Source organism: Dendrobates tinctorius, unplaced genomic scaffold (genome assembly GCF_039654945.1).
Source record: "Dendrobates tinctorius isolate UK_male_01 unplaced genomic scaffold, ASM3965494v1 ptg000314l, whole genome shotgun sequence".
Classification (NCBI taxonomy): domain Eukaryota; kingdom Metazoa; phylum Chordata; class Amphibia; order Anura; family Dendrobatidae; genus Dendrobates; species Dendrobates tinctorius.
In genome coordinates this window covers 3,941,390-3,958,338 of record NW_027361981.1, presented here as the reverse complement: position 1 = coordinate 3,958,338, position 16,949 = coordinate 3,941,390, and the positions used below count along the sequence as shown (strand labels likewise).

The following is a 16,949-nucleotide window of genomic DNA, read 5'->3' as shown; positions in this document are numbered from 1 at the left end:
TGAGCCAGCATATGGTGCTAACCACTGAGGCACCATACAGTGCCAACCACTGAGCTAACATACAGTGCTAACCACTGAGCCACCATACAGTGCTAACCACTGAGCTACCATACAGTGCTAACCACTGAGCTACCATACAGTGCTAACCACTCAGCCACCATACAGTGCTAACCACTGAGCCAGCATACGATGCTAACCACTGAGCTACCATACAGTGCTAACCACTGAGCCACCATACAGTGCTAACCACTGAGCCAACATACAGTGCTAACCACTTTGCCACCGTGCAGTGCTAACCACTGAGCTACCATATAGTGCTAACCACTTTGCCACCATGCAGTGCTAACCACTGAGCCACGTTTCAGTGCTAACCACTGAGCCACCATGTATAAAAAAAAAAGTTGAACAACTGTCCATTGCAGTCATCTCTAATATGAGATTCTCCATCAGTTACAAAACTACATCCTCTAACACATACCCTAATACAAATTACAGATGGAAAGAGGAGATCCTATGGAGTAACAGGCAAAATTCCTGTTATATCAAAGATAAAAAGATTAATTGTCGGGGGAAGCTGCAGAGAAAGCGTCAAGTTGCTGCTGTCAGCACATCTGAAATGCATTTCATTTCCTCAATAGCTATAAAACATCAAGGATTTCTCTTCTTTTAAATGGTGATAAAAAGATTTCCCGTATCTTCCTTCCCTGTGAAGTCCTGTCTGCAGTAAACAGGCAGTTTTCTTCTAGTGGACTAGCGCCGGTTTAGTCTAACCCTGTATACATGTCTACAAGTCATCTTCATATCTATTGGAGCAATATTTTTGTAAAATTTTTCTAGTGTTTTTTTAAGCATTTTTGCAGGAGAACTCCAAATGTAAGTATTCGTGGCTTATTTTGTTCCTTTTTTTGTCCCAGGTATGGCTTTTTTCATCGGTTTTAACATAGGTTTAGACCTCCAGAGAGAAAAAAAACAACAGATAATGAAATTCATTGCAAATTTTACAAGCCAAAAATTGTTAAGACCCTATAAAAATAAAGTGCTGAACATGTACAGAAAGGATTGCACAAGTATTAGATAAGACTATCTTCCCAAGAAAAAATAAGAGTTAATCCATGAGGACTGTTCAAAAAAGTGTCTGTGCTTATAAAGGGAGTTCATATACTATAAGCAATCAATATTCTCATAGACGTAGATATAGATAGAACGGTGATCAAAGGGCTATGTCATAATTCAAAAAAATATCTCATTGGTGGAACATGGCATAATTTTTCCTCTTGGCTTCTATCGGGAAAATCTTAGGATGGATACACAGGTGAGGTTTCCGACCGTAGACGACATCCATAGGTTCCAAAATAATGACAACATACAACTTGGGCCCTGAATGAAGTACGGCAGTACAAGACTTAATTCTGTATCCAGAATTTTCTTTGTGTACGCCACGTAATTAAGAACAGGCATCACATTTCATTGATATAATTGGCAGCGTCCCCTGATGTTGGTGCGCTCAGGACTTTGATGTGTCCTTGACAGAAGGCCTTAACCTCTAAGCAGTCAGAGGTTAGGGTCTAAATTTAACCCCCTGAGACTTTTTCACACTGAAATGACTTCTCTGGGAATGTTCCTCTAAAGACCAAATGAATGTTTCTCGCGGCGCAGTGTGTGAGTCATATATGATGTTGTGAGGGTAAAAAGTAGAAAAACACAAGTTGAAAAAATGCAAATTATTACCAAAATGTTGTCTTTTTTTATATCTACTTCATGTTTTACAACTCAGTTTTCAGGCCTATTTATTATTTTATTTATTGTTTTCACTGTCTCCATTGGGGCTCACTTCAGTATCAGTATGTTTTTGGAGGGTGATAGGAACCCCCATACAAAAAAGGGAGAACATACAAACTTTATGAAGATGTCGCCTTTGGCAGAATTTGAACAAAAGTTTTTCAGCACTGTAAAACATTACTGCCCTATGACTTAGTCTGCTTTTAGACGGGGTAATTAGGACTCATTTTAGCATCCATACTAAAGACCACTATATGTGGATCTTCAGTAGAAGTCCAGTTCAGTAGAATCCACTCCAGTAGAAGTCTGCTCCAACAGAAGACATCTCCAGTAGAAGACCACTGCAGTAGGAGACCACTGCAGTAGACGTCCGCTCCAGTAGAAGACTGCTCCGGTAGAAGACTGCTCCAGTAGAAGTCTGCTCCAGTAGAAGACTGCTCCAGTCAAAGTCTGCTCCAATAGAAGACTGCTCCAGTAGAAGTCTGCTCTAGCAGGAGACCACTGCAGTAGAAGTCTGCTCCAATAGAAGACTGTTCCAGTAGAATACTGCTCCAGTAGAAGACTGCTCCAGTAGAAGTCTGCTCCAATAGAAGACTGCTCCAGTAGAAGGCTGCTCCAATAGAAGACTGCTCCAGTAGAAGGCTGCTCCAATAGAAGACTGCTCCAGTAGAAGTCTGCTCCATTAGAACACCACTGCAGTAGAAGTTCGGTCCAGTAGAAGTCTGCTCCAGTAGAAGTCCGCTCCTGTAGAAGTCTAGTCTAGGAAAAGTCCAGTCCAGTGGAAGTCTAAAGTTAACAGTACAGGAATTTTAAGTTTCACCCCGTCACACCTTGAAAGCAGGAGCTCCTTTTTGGTCCGGAACAGCCCCAAGTTTGCCTGTCCTAGGAAATTTGGGAACTGTTGGCATGTATATAGTTCATTAGCATAGCTATAAGGATGATATTTCTTGCTAATCACAGACCATGTGCTACTCAGGAGTTTGAGAGAATTGGGAGACAATTTTTGTGAAGTCAGCAATATTAAGGCTGTTTTTCTAGTACGAGTGGTATCCATGTTTTTCACAGAGATCGCTCGTACCTGTAATAGTCTATAGGGCCTTTCACATGGTGATTTTTTTTGCTGACCGTCTGTACAAAGCCGCGGAGACATTTCCCATCTTAATCCGTAAAGTAAAAGCCAATAGGTCCGTTAAAAAAATCAGACGACACCCGGATGCCATCATGAACTGATAAATTGGAGAAGCTGGAGAAACTTTTTTTATATCTCATCATCTGACGAAATGCTGATGAACATCTGAAGAAAGAATCTCTGATCGAAAGTGCTGATGAAACTTGGACCTAATTTTGTCTTTTGAGAAAATCACTGATGAGCGCATGAGCCCTTAGTCCACTCCTCAATTCAGCCCCAAGCCAAATTCATTGCAACCCCCACTATTACCTGATAGGCCACGTGATAGGACTCAGGAGCCTAATAGTTTATTCTGCTGTGTGCTTTATAACTGTTGGATTTGCTTCAGCATGCTGCCACTAATGAATGTCTGACCTCCACCATCGCGGTAAACGTTAAGAATGTTAGGTACTGAGTAACATTTTTTTGATCAAAGCCACCCAACCAAGTCAAGGTGCTATCTGATATAGCCCATATTTTAATGTGGGTTGTTGCCCCAGGTTATGGAGGAGAAAGTGCTGCCCTAGTGGTTATGGAGAAAATTTTTAATGGTCAACACAGGGATAGTTAAATGTGTTGTGGCGGTAGGCCAGTCTGAAGAAATGCATTTTTAGGGCACACTTAAAACTGTGGGGATTAATCATATTAACCTGGGTAGTACATTCCAAAGAATTGGCGCAGCACATGATAAGTCTTGGAGATGGGAGTGGGAGGGTCTGATTATTGAGGATGTTAACCTCAGGTCATTAGCAGAACGGAGGGCACGGGTAGGGTGGTATACTGAAACAAGGGAGGAGATGTAGGGTGGTGCTGAACCGGGGAGCGTTTTGTGGGTGAGAGTGATAAGTTTATATTGAACTCTGGAGTGGATGGGTAACCAGTGCAATGACTGGCACAAGGTAGAGGCATCGGTGTAATGGATGGTGAGGAATATGATAGCCATAAGTTAGGGTACATTCAGACAAATGTATTTTTGTGCCGTGAGGAAAATGGACAGCTCATGGACCCAATGATAGGGTATGTGTTAGTTCACATGGGCTATTGTTTACATATACCTCAAGTCCAAGAGTAAAAAATCGCAGTATGCTCTAGTCTGGTCATATACTAGCATTTTTGAATTTTTTTTTATATTTTCTGCAGTTTTTTTTTCTTTTAATAGAAACCTTCTTTAGCCTCTTGGTTCATTCTTCTTCTTTTTTTTTCCTTCAAGGCGAATGTCATGTAAATACAGCAAATATTGTAACGCGTGACAGACGTGAAGGGCTTGAGCCCCCAAGACACTAACACAGTTGATCGTCTAATGACAACTATGGAAGGTCAATAATAACAAGTCTGTTTCTCATCATCCAAGTTTCAGAGAGTAAAAAAAAAAAAAAAAAATCGAAAAATCATGAGCAGATTTTCTCCTCATTAAGAATGTCACCTGTAATCATAAGTTTACATTTACTGCAAAAACGTTCTTTCACTATATATATATATATATATATATATATTTATTTTTTTTTAGGTTAAAGCGTTATGTTAATTTCTCTGCACTTGATTCTCCCTGCCAAACATGAATAACAAATATCCTAATTAGAAGCCGAGTCCCAGTTAATTATGAGATCAGTCTTCTGGCCCAGAGTAATACAAGTATAATGATCAATTATCTGCACAATGCAGGATTGACTGCTACTTGTCTTCCTTAAAAAAAAATATTTGGCTCAGCTAATTTCTGATAGCTGTAATCTGTTGCCGGCGACATAAGCGGGCGAATTGTTGACTGCTGGTGCTAAGAACTGCAGAGCGACTGCTTTGTGTTTTACGCACGGAGGCTTTAGTTGTTGTTTTTTAATTTTTCTTTTTTTGGGGGGGTGTATGGGAGTGTTGAAATACAGTTTAGCTGCCACTATTTGGAATCAATCATTTATATCATCCACCGATCCATCGATTTACGTTGTGTGTATCCAAAACATCATCAAATCAATATCCACATGTTCATCACTATGGATGTAGACATTGATGTGGATGGTTACAACAATGCATAAAAACCAGGATACATAACAAGAAGTGGTGTCCTCACTGCTATAAGTCTGGTGGCTTTAAAGGGGTATCCTCATAATCGTAAATGGGTAAATTTACAAAGTGCTTGTAAACAAACAAATTTGATAATTTACCTCTTCTATGTTCTCAAGAACAGAAGAACTTTTAATTTCATTCTTCACTGATTGTTTCCTGTTAGAGGTGGCTGGATTCCTGGGCATGACTTTACAAGATCTTTGTTATAGAGTTTGTAAACGCTGCTCTGTAGCTGCCTGGATCGCTGGATTCAGCCAACTACAGAGCTCCTCTGATGTTGCAGGAGCAAAGCGTCCTGGTCGCAGAATCGGAAAGCACACAGTTCGGGTTAGATGGTGGTCAAAACCAGGGCTGTGGAATCGGAGCCCATTTTGGTGGAGTTGGAGTCGGTGTCATTGAAATTGAGGAGTCGGAGGTTTGGCTGACCGACTCCACAGCCCCTGGCAGAGCTGTGGAGTTGGAGTCCATTTTGGTGGAGTCGGAGTTGGAATAAGAGTCGGTGTCATTGAAATTGAGGAGTCGGAGTTGGAGGTTTGGCTGACCGACTCCACAACCCCTGGCAAAGCTGTGGAGTCGGAGTCGGAGCCCATTTTGGTGGAGTCGGAGTTGGAATAAGAGTTAGTGTCATTGAAATTGAGGAGTTGGAGTTGGAGGTTTGGCTTACCGACTCCACAGCCCTGGTCAAAACTATCAGTCTTTGGGATTAGAGTTGAGTAAACTTTTCAAAATTCGCATCCGATTACGTTTGGCGGCGAATATTGTTTTGGCAGTATTCCCCGAACACAACCAAACGTCATTGGAGCCAATGAGAGTAGAAATGATCATAACCGATCATCAAATATAAATTCAGCACGAATAGAGTACCAATCTTCAAACCACATATCCAAGCCCTTTCCACTTCCTGCCGACTTCAACTCAAAAATATTTCATGAATCCGTTCATTCCTCAACCAAAAATCTGCAAAAACCCTAGTCCATGCCCTCATCATCTCTCGCCTTGACTACTGCAACCTCCTGCTCTGTGGCCTCCCCTCGAACACTCTCGCACCCCTCCAATCTATTCTAAACTTTGCTGCCCGACTAATCCACCTGTCCCCCCGCTATTCCCCAGCTTCTCCCCTCTGTCAATCCCTTCCCTTCACTGGCTCCCCATTGCCCAGAGACTCCAGTACAAAACCCTAACTATGATATACAAAGCCATCCACAACCTGTCTCCTCCGTACATCTGTGATCTCGTCTCCCGGTACTTTCCTGCACGCAACCTCCGATCCTCACAAGATCTCCTTCTCTACTCCCCTCTTATCTCCTCTTCCCACAATCGCATACACGATTTCTCCCGCGCATCACCCCTACTCTGGAACTCTCTACCACAGCATATCAGACTCTCACCTACCATCAAAACCTTCAAAAAGAGCCTGAAGACCTACCTCTTCCGACAAGCCTATAACCTGCAGTAACCACCGATCGACCAAACCGCTGCATGACCAGCTCTACCCTCGCCTACTGTATTCTCACCCATCCCTTGTAGATTGTGAGCCTTCGCGGGCAGGGTCCTCTCTCATCCTGTACCAGTCATGACTTGTATTGTTTAACATTATTGTACTTGATTTTATTATGTATACCCCTCCTCACATGTAAAGCGCCATGGAATAAATGGCGCTATAACAATAAATAATAATAATATGGCACGAAAATGGCAAATTCAGATTTGGCAAGCGATTCCGAATATATTCGCTCAACTCTCTTCGGGAGCACACCATCCCTCCACTCTTTGCTCTCCTGAAGAGTGATAGATAACAGTTTAATGAGGACGACACTTTAAAGGGCAGTTATCATGCAATTGTGGACTTTTAGGACCTTGAATCTATAAATTGTCCTTAATAGTTAGTGGCTGTATAATGCTTTGGCACCCCGGTTTGTAGGAGACAGCAGCTGTCTATGCCCCAATATAGCATGCTGAGTTAGACGGAAGGATGTCCTGTATTGAGCACTGATCTCACATTTGGATCCTGAAAATCCTTTGAAATTATTGAAAATACATAATTTGATGGTTTGCAGGACTGTACTGATCAGAATAATTCCAAGATACGTGCAAAAAAAGAAAAGGGGTTGTCCAATCTACAGGGATAAAATAAGATCTAAAAATAAGAGGAGCTGCTTTGGCAATCAGTTGATCGCTGCAGGTCTGGCAGTGAATCGTTTTCCCTGCAGCAGCCCCTATAGGATAATTATAGTATTGCATGCGACCAATCAAATGTATGGTAGCCTAAGCAATAGATAAAAAGTCTTAGTCCTCCAAAGCCTGTTCACGACTCTGCTCGGATTCATAGAAAGGGTTCTAAACAGGGAACCTTTGACTATGAGGTCTCTATACTCTAAAAGGCATGACATGGGACAATGCTTTTAATATTAAAATCGAAGTATCATCGGAGAATATACTAGACACATAGAGAGATTTATTATGCTAAATGTCTGAGAAATCTGGAACAACTTGCGTGAAAAAAAAGCCATCTTTAGCGCATTTTGCCACATTTGTGATGCACTTTCTCCGCTCTGTCTGATAATTAGGATGGATATGCTCCATTGGGGGCATCTTAGAGTCCTCGTTCTCAAGATCACAGATCACAACAGCCTGGTAATCACTTGGAGGAGTGTATGGAGAGATATGGTGGGCGAGAGCTAATCTCGAGCTATTGTCAGGCGTACACCGGATGAACAATGTGTTTGCGCCATTTTGGCTAATGAGAGATCGGAGCTGTCCCTGGTCCTATCATTTGCTGTATTCTTTAAGAAACAGTGTGGCTGTTCAATTTCTCAGCAGCGCCACCACAGGGGAAATATAACATTACACACTTCTCATATAAAATGGATCTATGGATATGCTTGGTCCTTTAGAGAGGGACTTGTTATTTGTAGCAGATCCCCCCACACCAGAGAATGGGTTGTGTTAAGTAGACAATGCTTTAAATTATTTTAGTTTCTGTGGCATTGACCTAACAGAGGACCTGTCACTTGCTATAAATATGTGATTTTTTAATACCTGGTAAAAATGCCGATGTTCTCCTGAATCCAGTGTTATTTTTCTTTTGTCTCTGCGCCTCTCCGTTCCTGAGATACGACCTCCTTTTTTAATCTATATAAACCTAGTCTGCGTAGCCAACTAGGCGTGGTCCTCAAGTAGATGTCTACATAGAACCACGCCCACTTGGCTATAAAGGCTAGATTTAGATAAAGGGAAGAGGAGGTCATATCTCAGGAACGGAGAGGCTCTGGAACAAATGGAAAACAACGGCGAATTCAGGAGAACAGCGGCGTTTACATCGGGTAATAAACTTATTTGTGGGAAGTGACGCAACCTTTTTTAAAATATTAAAGATCTTAAACTAGATTGTTGTATTAAATGTCAAACTCTACATTGTAACAGTAGTGCAAATGCTCGGGATATGATTGTGCTTCCTTGTGGTTTACGTGAGATTCTATCGATATTACTATGGCAACAGTAAGTTACAGAACCCGGAATCATTATCACCGAGTTATCTCTGGATACATGAGTGTGTGTGAGCGCCACCGCTCAGTAAGTACGGATCGCGAGACGTCTACTCTCTAATCAAGCTTAAGTTTCCATGACAATCCACAGTCAAGAATAGAGATTGTGGCTCATCCCCCCCACTCCACCAACCCCCATATTGTGCAATTACCCTTCCCCCACCTTTCAAAGCAGCATGAGAAACACCTCGATTTTGCCCACCTTACCATGACTACACATGAATGTTTAAGATCAATACCTGCACCACAAGCAGATACTTAAATACTTTTTCACATAACGTCAAAAATAACAACTGAGAGTAAAAAAATGAATATAAAACACAATTATAAAATGAAGCAAAGTAAGATACAATAAAATAAAAAAAATGCATATACGGTATATACCGTATTTATATAATTTTTTTTTAAATTGCATTTTACTTTGCTTCATTTAATATTTTTATATCTTTTTTTAATTCAGTATGTGCAGCAATAGGTGGTATTCTTGTATTCTGCCACGTTAAAATACACTTAAAAAAAAATTAAATTTTTTTTGTGTGTTTCTTAAAAATGTGTGTGTGTGTATATATATATATGTGTATATATATATATATATATATATATATATATATATATAGATGCTTTTTTTAAGGAAAACTTACATTTTTATACTTTGTTTATTTTTTATAGCTTTTACATTTTGTGTTCCATTGCTTTACATAATTGTATTACGGTACATTTTCTTTAATTTTTCTTCTTTTTTCTTGCCTTTACATTTTTTATTCTATTACTTTACCTACCGGTAAGTTTATTTCAGTGACATAAGCAATAGTAAGTGACATATGTTCCCCTATATATATGTATATCGTATATATATTTTTTTTTTGTTTTGACAGGACCTATGAATTCTAAAGGAGTCCAAGAAAGAAGAATAGAGAATTTTGGATACAGCGCATCATTTGCAGGTGTGTAGCTTTATCACAAAATTGGCAGATCACTGAGTTATATGCTTGGATGGTAGCTGTTGTGCTCTAAGGTCTCACGGACCCTATGATGCCTACTTACAATACCAGTATTACACATATTCTCCCCTTGAATCGTGCTCCTACGTTGAATATCTCAATAATATGACGTCTAGTGGAGTGTGCCAAAATTTTTAAATTTTTCAAATAAAATTGGTAACCGGTCCACCACGCGCGCCCCCATAAAAAAACATGTACCGTAAATAATTCTTCCCATTGGTCTCCTCACATGTTACCTAAGGAGTTTTTAGCTCCCTTTCCTATTCAGTTGTGACTGCAGTATCTACACCCTCTTCCCAACAGACCTAAATTTCCTGGAAGCAAATTTTGGCATTCAGCGAACCAGACAGAGGGGTGGTTGTGTAGACTCAACCCAAACGTAGGTGACCTCCACACAATTTGACGGTTTAGCAGAAGGGGCGTGGGTGCAGTATTGAGTGTTAAGTACCTAAACTCACGTGGTACAAATATTTGCCAAAATTTTGTTGTACAGTATCGGTGAACCCATTCAATGCCTATATGTAATTCGGTGAAATCAGTCATCCCAATTAGGTGACATTTTTAATACATAGCGCTTGTTCTTTTTTTTTTTTTACTTGTTGTAACCAGGAACAACAATGTCCTTAAACCCCTAGAGAGTCAGATCATTCCGCAGAGTCAAGTGCAGTGAAAGCGCCTCCTACCTCAAAGCCGGGCTTTATTAAAATGTTTATAATCCCCTTTACGTTGAAGTACTGCTTTTGAAATGTTTTAATTTTTTCCATATTCCAGGTAATTTGCCTCAAGAGCGGTTGTATTTTCCTCGAGTGTTACTTTATTTAATTGCAACTTTATTCATCCTACACGATAAATATGCGGGAAGTGATTGCAGTGAACACAGGATAGGCCTGGAGGAGACGCTCTCCACAGCCAGAACGGTCAATGCTGACTGGCTGCGTTCACCTCTATCGGCCACCCGCCCATTATATCCATTCCGGCTATGATCAAGATCTTTTAGAGGGTTATCCAAGACTTTTAGATGGATCACGTAAGCTTAGGATAGGCCTTCAATGTCATATTCTTGGGAAACCACTTTGAGGTGTTCATACACATTAGGTAATTATCTCACAAATAACATTTATCACCTTTTCATGCGATTGGGGATAAATGTATGATCCCAACCAATGGGAACCCTAATCACAAGAAAAGAGGTCTTATTTGCCATGTGAATGGAGTGGAATTATGCATGAATGACCACTGCTCCTTTCCCTTCTATCGTTCTCTGGGAGTGGTAATGTGCATGCGCGACCTCTGCTCCTTTCACTTCTATGGCTGTATGGGAACGGTAATGCGCATGCCCGGCCACTGCTCATTTCACTACTATGGCTCTATGGGAGTGTTAATGTGTATGCACAACCTCTGCTCCTTTCACTTCTATGGCTCTATGGGAGTGTTAATGCGCATGCGCAACCTCTGCTCCTTTCACTTCTATGGCTCTATGGGAGTGTTAATGCGCATACGCAACCTCTGGTCCTTTCACTTCTATGACTCTATGGGAGTGTTAATGGTCATGTGAGACCACTGCTCCATTTACATCTATAGCTCTATGGTAGTGGTAATGCGCATGTGCGACCACTGCTCCTTTCACTTCTATGGCTCTATGGGAGTGGTAATGAGCTTGTGCGACCACTTCTCCTTTCACTTCTATGGGTCTATGGTACTGCACATGCGCGAACACTGCTCCTTTCATTTTTATGGCTCTATGGGAGAGGTAATGCGCATGCGCAGACACTGCTTCCTTCACTTTTGTGGGTCTATGGGAGTGGTACTGCGTATGTGAGACCACTGATCCATTCATTTCTATGTATTTTGCAACAGTAAATGAAAGGTTAGTCACCCATTCACCTTCTATCACTGCATTCACATGGGGAACATGGAGGGAGTCCCTTGTTTGAACAGAATGGTGGTCATGCATGCGCATAGCCAATGCAACCGAGGAAGGTCTCCATCACTCATGTAGATCATTCTAATGAATGGAGTAGTAGTGCTCATGTATGATGACTGCTCTAGCCAAATAGGAGACTTGTGAATCTCATTCTTGGGATCTGTTAGGGTCACAGATGTCGGACCACCAGTCCTGACTTTCCCTCAGAGGCAGTTGTGGGATAAAGAATGATCAGGCTATTACATTTTAACATGGCTGATCCTTTTGTTCTTAAAGGTGTTGTCCACAACTGGATAACCCCTGCTTTAATTTTTCCAGGCTCCATATAACGTAAAAAAAACCATACTCAGCACTCAGACTGGTGAAATTTAATGGATGGCAACATTGTGATTCCTGACTCTCGGGTAACATTATTGTGTCATGTGATCACTGCAGCCTACAAGTGACCACTGGATAGGCTGCAGTGCTTACGTGACATAACCAAGCATTGGGAATCACAGTGCCAACATTGCTTGAATGGATCTGGTGTAGGAGGTGAGTAGATGTTATTTACTTTTTTTATTTTATATGGGCCATGTAAGCATTTAAGAAGGGGTTGTTTAGTAGCAGACACCTTCTTTTAGAACAAAAGGATCCACCATTTTAAAATTTGAGTGCTACGACAACCCGTTTAAGGGAATTTAGCCGCCACTAGAAGTGTGACACATCTGCCTTTTTTTGTCCTGAATCATCTTTGTTTGCATCTTTTCTGTCATTTCCTGAGGGCTTCCTTTGTCGTTTTTTTGACTGCCGGCGCTTATTTTGAGCACTTTTCCATTGTTTTTAGATTTTTTTTACTGATGTTTTCCGATCATTTTCTTCTCTCCATTCAACATTGAAGAAACCGTTAGCGAAAACACTGGGGAAATGCTCAAACAAGACGGTCGGGCTTCTTCCAGGTGTCTTGTAAGCCTTCCCATTGACTTGTAAATTACAGAGCGTCTTCCGAAGCCCAAAGAATGTTCCACTCACTTCTTTTAATCGCTTGGAGTCTTTTGAAACCTTATGTGGTTAAAAGATGCTCAAAAGCCTGAACATATAAAATGCAAGTAATTTTTAGATAGAAATGCATATGTTCATTCTTTTGAGCATTTCCTAAGCATTTTCTTCTTTTTCAAGTAGGTTTCCTGGGCGAATCTGCCTGAAAAAGACGTCATGAGCACACAGACCCTTAGAGCTCATGCAGATGACTATGTTGTTTGGATATGACGCCAATAAATGGTTATGAAACTATTCTGTACGACATAGCAAATCCTTAATATACTCACCTACCATCATCTCCTCCATTCTGCTCCTCTTCTCAGTGACGTCATCGCTCTGCAGACTCTCCGAGCCACACTGCGCTTCGGGTGACCAGGAAGTGGCTTTTACATTGTAAGGCTGTGGAGCTTCAGGAGAAGGCTTACAAAGCAACTTTGGGCTCACGCATAGAGCTTAGAGTGAGCCGGAGAGTCTGAAGAGCGCTGGCGTCACTGAGAAGAGGAGCAGAACATTGTTGGTTGCCGGAGAAGACGGCGGTAGGTGAACATATTAACACACACTCTACACTACATACACATACAGAATATCCTAAAAGTGATTACACCCCTTATATTTTTGTAAATGTTGAAACCGCTGACAACAAAAGTGAGTACACCACTAAGTGACCACTAAGTGACAATGGCCAAATTGTGCCCAAAGTGTCAATATTTTGTGTGGCCATCATTATTTTCAAGCACTGCCTTAACAATCTTAGGCATGGATTTAACTAGAGCTTCACAGGTTGTCACTGGAGTCCTCTTCCACTACTCCTTGAGGACATCATGGAGCTGGTGGATGTTAGAGACCTTGCGATCCTCCACTTTCCATTTGAGGATGCCTCACAGATGCTGAATAGAGTTTAGGTCTGGAGACATGTTTGGTCAGTCCAGCACCTTTACCCTCTGTTTCTTAAGCAAGGCAGTGGTCTTGTTTGGGGTCGTCATCATGTTGGAGTACTGCCTTGCGGCCCAGTTTCCAAAGGACCGGGGATCATGCTCTATTTCAGTGTTTCACAGTACATGCTGGCCTTCATGGTTCCCTCTATGAACAGTAGCTCCCCACTGCCGGGAACACTCATATAAACCCAAACCATGTCACTCTCACCACCATGCTTGACTGTAGGCAAGATACACTTTTCTCTGTACTCCTCACCTAATTGCCTCCACACATGCTTGAGACCATCAGAACCAAATAAGTTTATCTTGGTCTAATCAGATCACACGACATGGTTCCAGTAATCCATGTCCTTAGTCTGCTTGTCTTCAGCAACGTATGCCATCTCTATGTAGAGCAACAAATCTTTTTTTCAGATCCTCAGAGAGTTCTTTCCCTGAGACACCATCCTAAACTTCCAGTGACCAGTACGAGAGACTGTGAGAGCGATAGCACCAAATTTACTACACCTGCTCCCCATTCACACCTGAGACCTAACTCTAATGAGTGACATGACACCGGAGCAGGAAAATGGCTATTTTGATCATTTTTACTTAGGGGTGTACTCACTTTTGTTGCTAGCAGTTTAGACATTAATGGGTGTGTGTTGAGTTATTTATAGGGCACAAAAAGTTTACACACTTATACAAGCTGTACACTGACTACTTTACATTGTATCAAAGGGTCAAATCTTCTGTGTTGTCCCATGAAAAGTTATAATAAAATATTTACAAAAATGTGAGAGGTGTACTCACTTTTGTGATATACTGTATGCACAAATTTAGTAAAAAAAAATACATTTATGGGAGGGGTTCTTTAAAGGAAAAAATGAAAATGCATGCCCCACAGCAGAGGTAATCTCTGCCCTCTAGGAGACACCATACAACAGTCCAGTTGGTTGTGGGGTCTGCATAACAGACCTTTATGGCCCCCATATGCATGAACAAACATTTGGCCGACAGCTGTTTCTCCCCGTACACATGAACGTTCAGCTTGACCAAACTTCATGTGTTTTCAAAGGGGATCATGGAGAAAGCCTCTTCCAGGCAGCTCTGGCAGCAGCTTATCTCCCAGAGAAATAAAAGGGTTGGCCATTGAAATACAAACTGCCGACCCTCATCTGATATCATCTGTCGGAGGAGAGTCAAAAGGCCCCCATACACTTTAGAATTTCAGGTGATCTCCCGGGATAGACAGGTTTGGCCAACTTTAGTCTAGTGTGCTTGGTGACCGTTGGGGACCCTATGTACCGCCATCCTAAGACCACAACGTAATGGGTTGATTGCCTCCTCCTCTGCCACAATGCCATCAGGAGCTGATTAAATAAATGAAATCTAATCCTAATTATCTATGAGTTATGGCGGAACAGCAACAGAAAAATCACACAAGCCATAGACGATATCATCAAAATTGTTTAAGTAATTCTGCTCATCGCTGCCTTTGTTTCCTTCAACCCACGCAATAGCGGGAAAGCCATGTCTCCCGGAACGACACCTGAGGGATATAGTGGTGTACGCCTCTTCCTTATATATCATCTAAGATACCTTGAAGGTGACCTTGATGGTGATAACAGTAGATTAAACGCTGAGATACACATCCGTCTCAGCTTAGCACCGGGATGTAGGGAGATTTCATTTTATTATTAGTTTTAGGGTTTTTTTTTTCTTTTTACTAAGGGAATGCGAAAAATAAGACTTTGCTAGACCTCGACTTGGAAAAGAAGTATTTTACCTGATTTATGGAAGGGATCTGCAATGCACGCCATATCTCATGAACCACAACTAAGAGTCCCTTTAAAAAGAGTTATAGTTTGTGAGTCCTTGAGTATTGTGTCTGCCTCCTGCCCGGGGCGTTCAGCACTATACCATACTGCTATTAACAACACTGGATGTTATAGCACATCCCTCTGAAGAATTTATCCCGCAGAGAGCCTCCCTGCCGCTGCATATTCACATCATTTCTGTGCCAGAAACCGACTGTTGCACGGTATCAACTTTCACGCACTGTGTTACGGACTCACACGTTTAGAATTAGCGACTCTACGGAGCTGGCTTTCCTGTAACTTTGCAAATCCTCACAGTATTCTATTACCAAAGCCATATATACCATAGTGGCAGCTGATTAGGTATATACTATAAATATCATAGTGGCAGACAATGTAGATCTTAGGGATCCCCTTGCTTATGGAGGACCGGATACTAATATTTTTCACCTGGTGTACATATTGTTGTTCTCCTGAAATTATTTTTTCCTTTTCATTCTGCTCCTCTGTGTTCTGAGATATGGCCAACTATCCATTTATGTAGCGTACCGTTTTAGGTAGGTGTCGAAAAAATGCTGCAGAGTAAAAATGTTTTTTTGGTTTTTTTTTAATAGAAGTGTTACTGGTTTGTTTTTATCAGTTGAGTGAATGAACATAAGATAAATTTAAATTAAATCAATATTTGATATGACCCGCTTTCTGCCTTCAAAACTGTATCTATCTTCTATGTACATTTTTTAGGGGAACTCGGTAGGGAGGTTGTTCCAATCATCTTAGAGAACTAACCACAGATCTTCTGTGGATGTCGCTTGTACAAATCCTTCTGTGTCTTCATGTGATCCCAGACAGACTGGATGATTTGAGATCAGGGCTCTGCGGGGGCCGGGTCATCACTTCTAGAACTCCTTGTTCTTCTTTATTCTGAAGATAGTTCTTAAAGACATTTGCTGGATGTTTGGGGTCGTTGTCCTACTGCAGAATAGATTTGGAGCCAATCGCATGCCTCCCGGATGGTATTGCATGGTGGATAAGTATTTGCCTGTATTTCTCAGCATTGAGGACACCATTAATCCTGACCAAATCCCCATCTCCATTTGCTGAATTGGAGCCATAAACTTGCGAGAAACCTCGCCCGTGATTCACTGTTCCTGCAGACACTCATTATTGTGCTACTTTCCAGCCCTTCGTTGAACAACTGCCAACTGTTACTGACCAAAATTTCCCATTTCAGCTCTTTAGTCCTGCTGCCATGTTTCTGCACTCCAGTTCCTATGTTTTGTGCACACTTGAGTTTATTAGCCTCGTTTCCATGTCCAAGCTAATCAACAGGAAGTAAACACCCAACCGCAGCTCTTACTGCCTCTTGATTACTTATACATTTGAAGGTGGGAACAGTGATGCCAGTGCTGATTGAGCGCTGGGCTCCCGTGGCGTACAACCTCACGTGATCCCTGGGAACCGCATCGGCACGAGAGGTGAGTATAAGTGTTTTTATTTTAACTGAGGCAGACATTCAGATTAAGAAGGGGTTGTCCTAGTAGTGAACAAACCCTTTAAGCGTGTTTTCACGAGCTGTTATGTGGACATTTTGAGCATGCCCTATTTTAACCCTACTTAAATGTCTATTGAAAGAGGACCTGTCACTTGATATAAATATGTCCATTTTTACCTGTTGTAAATGTTGCTGTTCTGAACCTTCATCTAGCTTCTATTTTTCTTA

General features: G+C 41.4%; 1 protein-coding gene across 1 annotated transcript in view; it reads left to right on the top strand.

Annotated features, from left to right (window-relative positions):
* Positions 1 to 9,421: 9,421 nt before the first annotated feature.
* The window catches only part of LOC141073744 (protocadherin Fat 3-like), an 83,416-nt gene continuing 75,888 nt past the window's right edge, over positions 9,422 to 16,949 (top strand). Inside the window, exon 1 of the mRNA XM_073561149.1 lies at positions 9,422 to 9,494. The gene's annotated coding sequence lies outside the window, so the exon portion shown is untranslated. The remainder of the gene's footprint in view (positions 9,495 to 16,949) is intronic.